This window comes from Sus scrofa, chromosome 16 (assembly GCF_000003025.6).
Source record: "Sus scrofa isolate TJ Tabasco breed Duroc chromosome 16, Sscrofa11.1, whole genome shotgun sequence".
In the NCBI taxonomy this organism is placed as follows: Eukaryota; Metazoa; Chordata; class Mammalia; order Artiodactyla; family Suidae; genus Sus; species Sus scrofa.
This window is the reverse complement of record NC_010458.4, coordinates 20,961,044-20,973,658: the sequence shown is the minus strand read 5'-3', so window position 1 is coordinate 20,973,658 and position 12,615 is coordinate 20,961,044. Positions and strand designations below refer to the sequence as shown.

Below are 12,615 nucleotides of genomic sequence, written 5' to 3'. Positions count from 1 at the left end.
GTTCAGTGGGTTAAGGATCCGGTGTTGCTGTGAACTGTGGTGTAGGTCACAGACGCAGCTTGGTTCCCACGTTGCTGTGGCTCTGGCGTAGGCTGGTGGCTACAGCTTCGATTAGACCCCTAACCTGGGAACCTCCATGTGCGGCAGGAGTGGCCCTAGAAAAGGCAAAAAGACAAAAAAAAAAAAAAAAAAAAAAGATTTTACTTAACCTTCACTTATTACTTCACTGATGCTCCTCCTTTGTTTAGGTAGATCCAAGTCATAAATATCATTTTCCTTCTGCATGAAGAGTGTTTTTTAATATTTCTTGTGGGGCAAGTCTGCTAGTGATGAATCCTCTGTTTTCTTTGCCTGAAAAATTCTTCATTTCTTCTTTACTTTTGAAGGATAATATTGCAAAATAAAGAATTTCAACTTGGTGGCTTTTTTTTTTTTTTCCCAATGCTTTAAATTTTTCACTCCTCTTCTTGCTTTCGAATAGATTTGTTCTACTTGGTATCATCTGAGCTTCCTGGATTTGTAGCTTGAGGTATGTTATTCATTTTGAAAAATTCTTGGCCATTAGTATCTCAAATATTTCCTCTCCTCTATCCCTTCCCTCTCCTCCTTCTGCTATTCAAATTACGTGCATGCCATAACTTTGGAAATTGTCCTGCTGTTCTTGGATGTTCTATTCTGTTTGTTATGCTTTTATTTTGTTTTGTTTTTTCAATTTTTTTTCCCTTTACATTTCAGCTTGGGAAGTTTCTTTTGACTTGGCTTCAAATTCTCTGATTTTTTCCTCCATGGCCACTGGTAAGTATATCGATGAGCCCATTTCTGTACTGTATTTTTTGCTTCCTAGCATTTTCTTTGATTCTTTCCTGGAGTGTACATCTTTTTGCCGAAATTACTCACTTGCTCTTACATGTTGTCTACCTTTTCCACGGCAACCCTTAACATACTCATCATAGGTATTTTAAATTTATTATCTCATAATTCCGAAATCTATCATATCTATGGTTGGATTTCATGATTGTTCTGTCTCTTTAGACTACTTATTTCTTGACTTTTAGCTGCCTTGTAATTTCTTTCTTGAAAACTAGTAAACTCTAATGCGTTTTAGATGTAAGATCTTAGCTACCTCACTCAGTCACTCGGAACTCCAGGTACTTCTAAAATGAAGAAATGATGCCTACTTATGAATTTGTTGTGAGGATTGTTTAAAAACAAGGTCTGTACAAAAGTGAGACTTGTGAAACCAAAGGTGAGGTGCATGATTTGACCTTTCTTGGAGGTCAGCCCCTCTGATCTTAGGGAGTAGCAAGTTTCTTTCTTCTTTGGATTTTCATGGCAGCTCGCTCTGATTGGGAATGACAGAAATGGGGGAGTGCTGAGAATGGAGAATCAAATCTTATTACCTGTGGAAAGTAGCTAGGCCTAATGATTACATAGGAAGTATTCAATCAGCCATCGTTCCTGAATGTGGAAATCTGTTTTATTACACCAAGTGTTGGGTTGTTTCTGTTTTTCTTTTTCTTGTGTCTTTTTGTCTTTTCTAGGGCCGCTCCGCGGCATATGGAGGTTCCCAGGCTAGGTGTCTAATCTGAGCTGTAGACACCAACCTACACCAGAGCCACAGCAATGCGGGATCCGAGCCACGTCTGCGACCTACACCACAGCTCACGGTAATGCCGGATCCTTAACCTACTGAGCAAGGCCAGGGACCCAACCCGCAACCTCACGGTTCCTAGTTGGATTCGTTAACCACTGAACCACTACGGGAACTCCGTCGGGTCATTTCTTAGAGTTGTCAGAATGCATTTATATCTGCACAACCTGAGCTTTTCTGTACTAAAGACATGTGGGATGGTACTCATGGTGGGACATTTACAGTAAGGAGAAAAGAAAATTAGTTACCACCATTTAGCCTACAATAACTTAAAACAGACCCATCTAAGGAAGAATATACTTACGGGGAAAAATATTTCACAAAAGAAGAGGTTAAAAATAGCCTCTCAGAAAACAGACAGATTGCTCACATACACACATACGCATGCACACATGTACCAATCACAGTTATTTTAATTTAAAATTCCTTAAGCTGAATAGAAGTAACTTTTTTCTTTTTGTCTTTTTAGGGCCACATCTGTGGCATATGGAAGTTTCCAGGCCAGTGGTCGAATTGGAGCTACAGCTGCCAACCTACTCCACAGCCACAGCAACACTAGATCTGAGCTGCATTCACAACTGCAGTTGTGGCAATACCAGCTCCTTAACCCACTGAGCAAGGCCAGGGATCAAACCTGCATCCTCATGGATACTAGTTGGGTTCTTAACCTACTGAGCCACAATGGGAACTCCTCAACAGAAGTACTTTTAATAGGCAGTTCTGTTCCTCTATATTTCAGTGGAAAGAAAGCTATGGTGCTGCATGTTTGGGGAAAGTCTATAGACATAGTAAGCTATTTCCTATTAGAGATACAGTGAGTATACCTTGTGTGTCTGCATTTCTTAGTGTTGAAACTAGTACCTGCGAAAGGCAGAGTAATGGCTCCCCATGTCTTAACCCCTGGATCCTATAAAAGTGTTGTAAGGCAAAAAGGATTCTGCATACATAATTGGGTTAAGGAGATTGAGGTGGTTCCATTGAGGTGGAAACTGAGATTATCCAGATTCCAAAGGGGGCCAAATTTAATCACGGGTTAGTAAGAACAAAGAACTTTTCCTGGCTGTGGTTGGCAGTTGGCAGTCAGCCGAAGACATAAGCATACACGATGGTCAGAGAGATCCCATATCGCTGGCTTTTAAGATGATGAAAGGGAATCATGAGCCAATAAGTAGGGTAGGACCTGGAAAAGACAAAGGAAGGGATTTTCCTCTAGAGCCTCTGGAAAGGAACCACCGTGTTGACACCTTGATTTTTAGTCCAGAGAGAATAGTCAGATTTCTAACCAGCAGAATGGTAAGATTACATATATGTTTTTTAAGCCACTAAGTTTGTGGTAGTTTGTTCCCGTAACAAGTAGAAAACCAATGCAGCACTGTTTTAGAAACTAATTGTCTATTCTCCAAGTCTAGATACTTACATGGCCACACAGCAATGGGAGGGAATAGAATGTATACATGTATGTGTAACTTGGTCCCCCTGCTGTACAGTGGGGGGGGGGGGGGATTAAAAAAAGAAAGAAACTAATTGTGTTGTTTGCAACAGTTGTATCACTCCTCAAAAGGAAAAGCTTTTGTAGAAATTCTCCCTGCAAACATCCAGATCCCAGTACTACATTTTATAGATTATCAACATGGCATTCATGTCCTACAAAGAATTTTGACCATGATTTTAATTTTGAATATTAAAAATCCATATGAAAGCTATGAATCCTGACCTCCATGACAACCTGCCTCTTCATAGCTTTAGCAGCAGCTACTGCTGAAATGATTTCCAACTTTTAGGAGACAATACAGATAACCCAGACCTCAGCTTGGCAGAAATGTATATGTTCTGCTCTAGCTGGGGGTTTTTTATATGCTATTACTGGCTTGCTGTGTGAGTCACTGCATTTCCACCTCTTATAAGTCTCATAGTCCCCTGAAAAATACTGAGAACATGCAGTGCATTTTCTAAAGCTGAAAACAAACAGTGAACAAATGGGCCCATGATTCTATTAATCATAGCAGAGATCAGAAAAGGATAATATTTCAGTGTAATTGAAAAAAGCCAGCACATAATAGTAAGGAAAATGAAATTCTAGGTTTGTATACCAAATAAAAAGGAAACTGTCCAACATCTAGCAGTCCAAAGAACTAAAAGTTAGACAGTACGAGTCATCCAAAACTTCCTTTCTTAGCTCTTGGGGAGTCTGCTGGGGCAGTCAATAAAAATCTGCTCCAGGGAAAACTCAGCCAATTTTAATGAGAAATCAGCACATGTGCCCACACAGCAAATGAGTGACAGTTTCATTTGTTGTGAATCCCCAAGAAGCTGATGTTTTTAAGAATGTATTTCTCCTTTACAAAGATTTCTTCAGGAAGACCTTAATAGAAGGACCCTAAGATTAGTGCCAGAATTATGGCAATTGAAATCTTCTGCTATGAAAAATATTCCATTGGACAGTTCAACATTGTGGGCTCCTTCGTATTGCTGCTCCAGTTATGGTAATTGAGTGATTTTTGCTTTTAAAAAAATAGATAAAAGCATATTTGAACTCAACAGGAAATGTGACAAAATAACCAGCAATTATTTTCCCCCAAATGCAGTAACTGAAACCATGAAAGCTTAAGTTTTTACAGCAAGTGAAAAAAAAAAAATTCTTTGTTGAGGACACTTAGGCACTTCGGTCTCAACTTTATCTTGTGTATTTTGGCAAATATAATTTTTCTCTATGATTTTTAGCCTGATTTTGAGTCTAGGTGCTTGTTATGTTTCTCAGTACCATTATATAATTGCATGTTAAACAGTATGAATTCAGAGACTCTTTTATTGAGAGTATCATTCTTTTACTGGATAATAAAAAGTAAAGTGTTTTAGAGAATTCATGCTAAAGATAAGTAGAATCCAGTAAATACAATACTCCTTATTTAGTTCTTGCCATGCTGCTTGGCTTAATCCAAAATGAATTGTGTGGACACACTTTGGAAAAATAGAAGGAAATACAGATCAGAGAATGACACCTGTAGAAATTACATTATCTGGCCTGTAGTGGGCAGCAGAGAGAGCTTGCTTGTCAACAATAATAATAATTAGGAGTTTTTTGTTTTTTGGGGTTTTTTTGGTCTTTTGTCATTTTTTTTTAGGGCCATGCCCATGGCATATGGAGGTTCCCAGGCTTGGGGTTGAATCGGAGCTTTAGCTGCCGGCCTACACCACAGCCACAGCAACGCAGAATCTGAGCCATGCCTTGACTACACCACAGCTCATAGATCTTTAACCCACTGAACGAGGCCAGGGACCGAACCCGCAACCTCATGGTTCCTAGTCTAATTCGTTTCCACTGTACCACGACAACTCTCCAATTAGGAAATTTTAAGCCACCTCTTTTCTCAATGAAATCATATGGTTGATTCAAATGGAATCACCAGATTTTGACGGAAATTACTGCGCATCACAAGGAAAAACTGTCCACTTTCTTTGCAACCCTTAACAACATACAGAACTTTGCAGTTATATTTCCTTTCAAGAATCTACAGCTCTGCTACACAGATTTGCAGTTATTAACAATTACACATATGTAAACAAAGGACAAATTCCAGAAAGAATTCCCCTTGATATTTAGTAATTGTAAAGTGAACACTTCTTCAGAGAAATGTAAACCTTTTTTCATACCTGGCTAACGTTAATGAGCACTTATTATGTACAAGATTGTGTTCTAAACTCTTAATATGTACTAACTCCTTATCACTCACAACAGCACTGTGAGGTAACTATTGTTATCTCCTTTTGCAGATGCAGAAACTGGCTCCAAATGATTGCCATTTGCCCAAGGTCATACACCTAATATAAGGTAGGGCCAGTAGTTGTGACTCTAATTATTCTGTGTATCAATTACAAGAGGAAACTGCCTCAGGGAGTCGAGGCACAAACTGGGGACCCATCGGCCTTATATTAATGCTGTATCTATTTTTTCTCAGGGCTGCAATCCTATATTCGCAGTCAAGAAAACCACCCACTTTAAAGATGAGTTGTGTGAAAGGTTGTGTCTCAAAAGTTTCTTTAGCTCTTCATATTAACAAATGGACATGGAACTCCTGGGAGTTGAGTGGATGCATAGAGAGTCCAACTTCGCACATGTCCTGCTTTTAGCAGCAGCTTAGCAGTGAGCAGTTTAATGGAGAAACAAATGGAGGCTTTTCCTTCCCTTCCTTTACTTATGCAATAATTTGATCAATATTTATAGATCCTTACTATGTACTAGGAAATGTTCTAAGTTCTGAAGATCCAGTGGTGGCTGAGAAACACATCCTGCCTTCAGAAAGCTCAAAATCTAGTGAGGAGACCAAGGAGTTTACAAAACCCATTTACAATGATGGACAGTGAGTTCTCTGTTTTATTAAAGCAGAATGTTCTGAGTACAGGAGGGAAGAAGCCTAACTCAGTCTGGAGGACAAGGAACGTGTGTTAACTGAGATAAAGTGATGGTAAGTTCTGGTATTTTAAATTGCTCAGTGAAAGTAGACAAAAGCTAGCAATGAATTTAAACAACTCAGATTTTTGGAGAAGATTACTTATGTATGTTTCTCAGGCATGCATAAAATCTTGGATTACTGAAATCAACAAACAGGTTGAACTCCGTGGGCTCCTCAAGGGAAGAGACTGTGTCAGACAAATTTATATCATCAGTGCCTAAGCACCTAGCACCCAGGAGGTGCCCAACAAATGGTAATTGAATTGAATCTGACAGAAGGGTGGGTGATCTAATTTCACTGAAGCACCGTGTTTAAGAGTGATCACTAGGGAAGATGAAAAGAAGAGTGAAAGGATGATTGAAGTCCGCATACGAAATCTTGGTTCACAATTAAAATTTCTGAGTTTTTCTGCAGCCCTGCTTCTGAGAAAATGGGCTTGTTCTTGAACCTGATCTGCTTTATCCAAAGCTCTCTTGGGGAATATTAAAAAACATGAGTTGCAAGGAACAACTGACCCAATCTATGCTTTTCACTTCAGGGAAAGAATGAAGGATGGGATTGGGATAAGATGGCAGAGTAGAAGCACTTAAGCTCAGCTTCTCTCATGAAAACACTAAAATTACAACTAACTGCTGAACAACCAGCAACAAAATAGACTGGAAACTATCAAGAATGCAGGATAAAATCATCTAAAAAGTCAAGAATCACCTGCCTCCAAGTCCCATTTAAGGATGAAAATTTAAACCAGACAGTTGAATTAAATTTGAAGTGAACTAATAATAATAATAACAATAACAATAATAATAATAATTGAATTGTACCCAAGATTCTACTTGATCTCAACCTCATGTCTCTTCCTTTTCTCCAGTTCTTCTACTACTGGGAGATTTGGGAGTGGGAATAGAAAAACAGGGAAGAGGTCAAGTTCAAAAGGTAGGTGGTACCACAGGAAAAGTTTGTACAGACTCACTGCAGAACCTAATCCCCACCAAAGAACAGAAGTACTAGGAAACTGCCCCACAACCCCTCCCCACTACCTACCACCATCAGATGTAAACACACATAAGAAGAAAGCTCTCGGAGTTCCCACTGTGGCTCAGCCAAAACAAATTTGACTAGCATCCATGTAGACGCAGGTTCGATCCCTGGCCTTGCTCAGTGGGTTAAGAATCGGGCATTGCTGTGAGCTGTAGTCTAGGTCTCAGACTTGCCTTGGATCCTGCATTGCTGTGGCTGTGGCGTAGGCCAGCGGCTAAAGCTCCAATTCAACCCCTAGCCTGGGAACCGCCATGTGCTATGGATGTGGCCCTAAAAAGACAAAGAAATTTTTAAAAATTTAAAAAAAGAAGAAGGTTCTGACATTCCTTGAAATGCCAGAACTCTAAGATAGAGAACACTCCTTGTTTTTTAACTTTTTACAAAAGGGTCATTTGTGGGAGGTTGCGGGGGTGTGGGGGGTGATTATACACTAGAAGATCCTGTGGTGTTTTTCTGGTTTTCATCCTATGTATTATTTTCAAAATCACTCAACTTTTTTGAGAAATGGAAAAGTAAAGAACCATCGAATTTCATAAAAAACAAATCCAGCTCTACTAAATCATCACAGGATCTTAGCCTCAAGGCCCCAAATAAACTGAAGCAAACCCCACATGCAAGGGGAAATTAACCATTTTAATAAGGATTTAAATGATATCCTCTAGCACAGGTGCAGCTGAAGAACCACCATCTATTTCAATGTGGGGACATCCTGCTAAGTGGGAAGTGGATCAGGAAAGACTCTGCTGGTTGGAAAGATGTTTTATGACTAAGTCTCCTTTAGATGGGCTTACATGTTCCTCACCACGAATGGGGATGCATGTCATAGCTGTCAGATCTGCAGTGTTAAGATTGGACCAGAAAATATTACAGTTTCAGAGCTGGGCACAACTTAAAAATTTGTGAACTGATTTGCATCAAGATAAGTACAGAATTTAAGGGTATGCTTTTAGAGTGCTATGCACCAGCAGTTTGATAGTTATTTTGTATCTGTTGCATGTCTTAATTAAACAAACAAACAAACAAAAGAACCTGGCTGTAGTTCCCATCATGGCTCAGGGGTAGGGAACCCAACTAGTATCCATGAGGACTTGGGTTCAATCCCTGGCCTCCTTCAATGGGTTAATACAGCATTGCCAGGAGCTGTGGTGTAGGTCGCAGATGAGGCTCGTATCCGGAGTTGCTATGGCCGTGGTTTAGGCCAGCAGTTACAGCTCTAATTGACCCCCTAACCTGGGCACTTCCATATGCGGTGTGTGTGGCTCTAAAAAGACAAAAAAAAAAAAAAAAAAAAAAAAAAACTGGTTGATTATACTGTTATGTCCTTGTTTTTAAGTGCATGTCCTGGTCACTCATTTTATTTTACAAAAATTTTACTCCTTGAGAAACCAGGATTTTTTTTTCTCAAATGGTCCTGTCTGAGACCTGTCCCCAGGGGTGGGTGTCATGCTGGGATGTCCCCTGACAGGCTGGGACACATGGGAGTAGATGAGGGGGTCGTATGCACAGCTGCAAGTTCATCTTCCCTTGCTTTAGCAAAGCAGCACGCTGTTAACCTGTTCTCAATATTGCAGGTCAACAGGATATGTGACAGTAACAATGAGAATCACAAGGATGAGATGTATGTTGGGAAAGATAAAAAGGAAGCTATAAGCCTGCAGGGGCTCTTTCAAAGCAGCCAGAATTTCTACCGCTTTTATACCTTTATACTCTTCCTCTCTCCCCTAACCCATTGCCAGGAATGGGAGCTCAGCCTAAAATGTAGGATCAGGTTGAAGGAGAAGATCTAATTTTGAAGTTTCTCCCTGTGCTCTGTGCTGTAGACAGAAAAAGTAGCTGTCCTTCCTTGTTTAGCAGAGCATCAGAGGTCAATTTAGGGGAGGGGGTAGAAAATCAAACTGATCTTTACAACCAACATTGGAAATGTGAAGATTAGGGCTGGCTAAGGTGGTGAGGGAGAGAGAGAAAGTTCTGGGAAGATGACCTAGAGATCAGAGCTCAGGAGAAATTCCCAGTGACAGAGAAAGGCTGTGGATTTTAGGGCAGTATGGTTTCCTATTCCATTTTCAGTTACTGCCGGTGCTATACTGTTATAAGCAGGGATGTCCCTCCATTAGCCCAGTTTCAGTACAAGTCAGCTTCCTCCAATTGCTCTGTATTAATGGAACTCAGGGAAAAGAAGGAACGGTTCTGTGTTGTGTGTTTGTGCAAAGAGGGCTTTCCAGGGCAGTGTCCGTTTCAAGACAAATTCGCAATTGCAAAGAGCAGCAGGGGCAGAAGCAGAGATGCAAAACAGAGATGGAGAATCCATCAAAAAAGTTGATGAGACATGAACGCCCAGAGCGACGATGGTTACTGCTCCTGCGTCTCCCCTGGCCAGCAGTCCACAAACACATCGTGCGGACGGGAACTGGGTTTCTCACTGAACTTCAGATGGGAGCTCAAAACATTCATTTTGAACTTGAAAAGAAATGTGAGGTGGTGATGCTGAGGGTGCCAGGGAGAAGCAAGCAGAACCTCGTGGTCTGAATGCTATCAAGCAATTTCTATGTGCCAGATATAAGAACTTTATCTCTTATTCTTTTAAAGAGACCCCAGCAGTTGAATTGTACCAGTATTCTATTCACAAATGTAATTATAACAAAACTAAAAATGCAATAGCAACAAGTCAAAGATCGCTGATTGAGTCTAACCTCCTTTATCGTTCCAAATAAAGAGAAAACCGAGGTCCAAAGATAATAAGTTGATCTGATAACACATGAGAGTAGGTGTCAGGGTCAAGTCTAAACGTCCAGAAGCATTGATAGAAATTTTTTCTTCTAACAAGAGAGCAGAGAAAGGCTCAACAGCATTTTCTTAAAGAATTTAAATCTCTACCTGGGAGATTAATCTTAAATAACATCTTCCTTTCCTTTCAACCTTATCCAAAAAGTTCCTCTCTTATCTCATATGCGTAGTTGGCTTTTCCCTCTTCTTTTCTTTCACCTTCTTTGCTATTGAAACCACAGGAGAAGAAAGATGTGCTCCTCTAGCTGATTATTCCCAAAGAAGATTCTATAATGACAGAAGTATCAGCCAAAGGTGGCCCTGGGTGCATGGATAAGCCTTATCTGGAGACTGACCACCTCGCGGGATACACTTACTAGACTCTCCAGTTTGGGGCAAATGATGTGTGAATTCAGTTCAGTGAGCCATCCATCACAAGACGTTTCCTATCTTCAACAGGCGTTAAGCTTTCCTGTTTGATAGCTGAGTTCTTAGTGTCACAGCCTGTCTTACATCAAGGAAAGAAACATTGTCCTGACATCCTGGTAATCCTTAATCTCACCCAAGGAAACATTCTTTCCTAGTATGTCTTGACTCTTGATTTACTTACATACATCTAGTTAACTAACGTATGATTTAACTAGTTCCCCAGACTCAGATACGACGAGCGTGAGACTTTATTTCTTCTAGTTTATATTTGATTTTTTAATAGACAAATAGTATAATTGAGACCATAAAGATCCTCTGTGAAGTCTCTTTGATTTCCCAGTTGAGGAAATGGAGGCTTGGTTCCCAGTGATAGTGGATACTCAAGGCTTATTGAACCACTGGATAGAATAAAACTGGCCTGGGGTGGCGGGGCAGGTGTTCCCATTGTGGTTCAGTAGAAACAAATTCGACTAGTATCCGTGGGGGTATGGGTTCAATCCCTGATCTCGCTCAGTGGTTTAAGGATCTGGCGTAGCCTTGAGCTGCGGTGTCAGCTGGCAGCTGTAGCTCTGATTCGACCCCCAGCCTGGGAACTTCCATATGCTGCAGGTGCAGCTCTTAAAAAACAAGCAAGCAAGCAAACAAACAAACAAACAAAAACTGACCTGGGAGGTCGCATGGTAGAGATGTGAGGAACTTACAAGTCTTGGAACTTCTTGCTCGAGGCCCTTTCTGCTATTTCACCATCTCTCTTCAGCCTAAACACTTGTCTATCAGCTCCTGCTGCAACTGCTCACAAAAAGAGAAAGTAAGTAGATGAGAGTCAAAGGGGGAGCCTAGGTTCCTAAACAATTTACATCTGCATCTACCTCAAGGCAATCGATGGGGACCATGTTTAAAAGAAAGCTGAAGTAAACACAAGCAGAGGCACATGAGAAGTGAGAACACTTCTTCCTTATGCTTCCTTCTCTCTCCCTTTCCTTAATGGCAGCCAAAAACTTCAGGTGGAAAGAGGTGTCTGGCACAGAGCAGCAGGAAGCAGAGCTGGTAGGAAAGCAGTCCCTGGATGCAGTGAATGTCATCAACTTACTAGTCTCAGCAGTGGTTTCAAAGGACATGTTAAGCTTAAAATAAGCAGGGGCCAAAGGCAAGGTATGTGTTGCCTAATACCCTTATGAAGACTAGGAAGGGAGACCATGAGAAAGAATTTTCCATTTCAACTCAAGACCTGGGACAGAAGCCCAACTCTGTCCTCTGTGCATGCCTTCCTTCCACCTCTGCCCAAAAGTGGGGTTGGGGGGGGGAGTGGGATGAACTGGGAGTTTGGGGTTGGTAGATGTGAACTATTACATTTAGAATGGATAAGCAATGAGGTCCTACTGTACAGCACAGGGAACTATATGCAATCTCTTGGGATAGAACCTGATGGAAGATAGTGTGAGGAAAAGAATGTAAATATATACATATATATATATATATATATATATATATATATATATATATATATATGACTGCGATGTTTTTCTGTGCAGCAGAAATTGGTACAACAGTGTAAGTCAACTATAGTTTAGCTTAAAAAAAAAAAGAATTTAAAAGAGGCCCCGGTCTATTCCAAAGAGAGGCTTATTAGCGTTGTTATAGCCAACTTTAAAAAACAACAGCCCAGTCTGCTGTATCTTTCTCTCCTTGGGGACTTCTTCAAATACACCCAGCTTTCCTAACCCTTTGTTATAATTTTCCCAACTCTGAGCATTTTATCAGCCACCCTAGGCCAAGATTTTCTCTTCTTCCAGCAGGCTTTCCAAAAAAGACATAACAATGTCAAGTCTCTATGCCTTGAACCAGAGAAGATTTATTGCTGATAACCAAAATGATCTGTAATGCTACACTTGCCATCAGAGACAAGTCCCAGCTTCCGGTGGCTTCAGGCTCTCAGCGTGTCTGTTTAGATACTATCAGTGGGTACACTGTCCAAACTCAGGAAGATATTTAGGGGAAATGATTCCAGAAGCTAGTGCAGTTGGGATGTTAGAATCTACAAGCTCTAATACTGATATCTCTAGTAGTTTCTTTGTTAGTTGGTGTTTGTACACAGCAGAAAGACTGTCACTCGAATGAGATAGAATATAATAATGAGTTTATGTATGTATGAGTCTAACGTTTGCTTCTCCAATTGCTAGCAAACAGGGAAAGTGTGGTGAAAGTTGCCCTTCACACAATTCAAAGAGGAGGAACATTCTAAGAGTGTCTAGTGCCAAATGTTTAAGGATATTTCCTGAGGTC

The 12,615-nt window shown here is 40.5% G+C and overlaps 1 long non-coding RNA gene across 1 annotated transcript; it reads left to right on the top strand.

Moving 5' to 3' along the window:
* On the top strand, positions 425 to 7,239 carry LOC110257300. Its single transcript, XR_002339732.1, has 3 exons — positions 425 to 529; positions 736 to 795; positions 5,423 to 7,239. It is a non-coding gene; the product is annotated as an uncharacterized LOC110257300 (long non-coding RNA).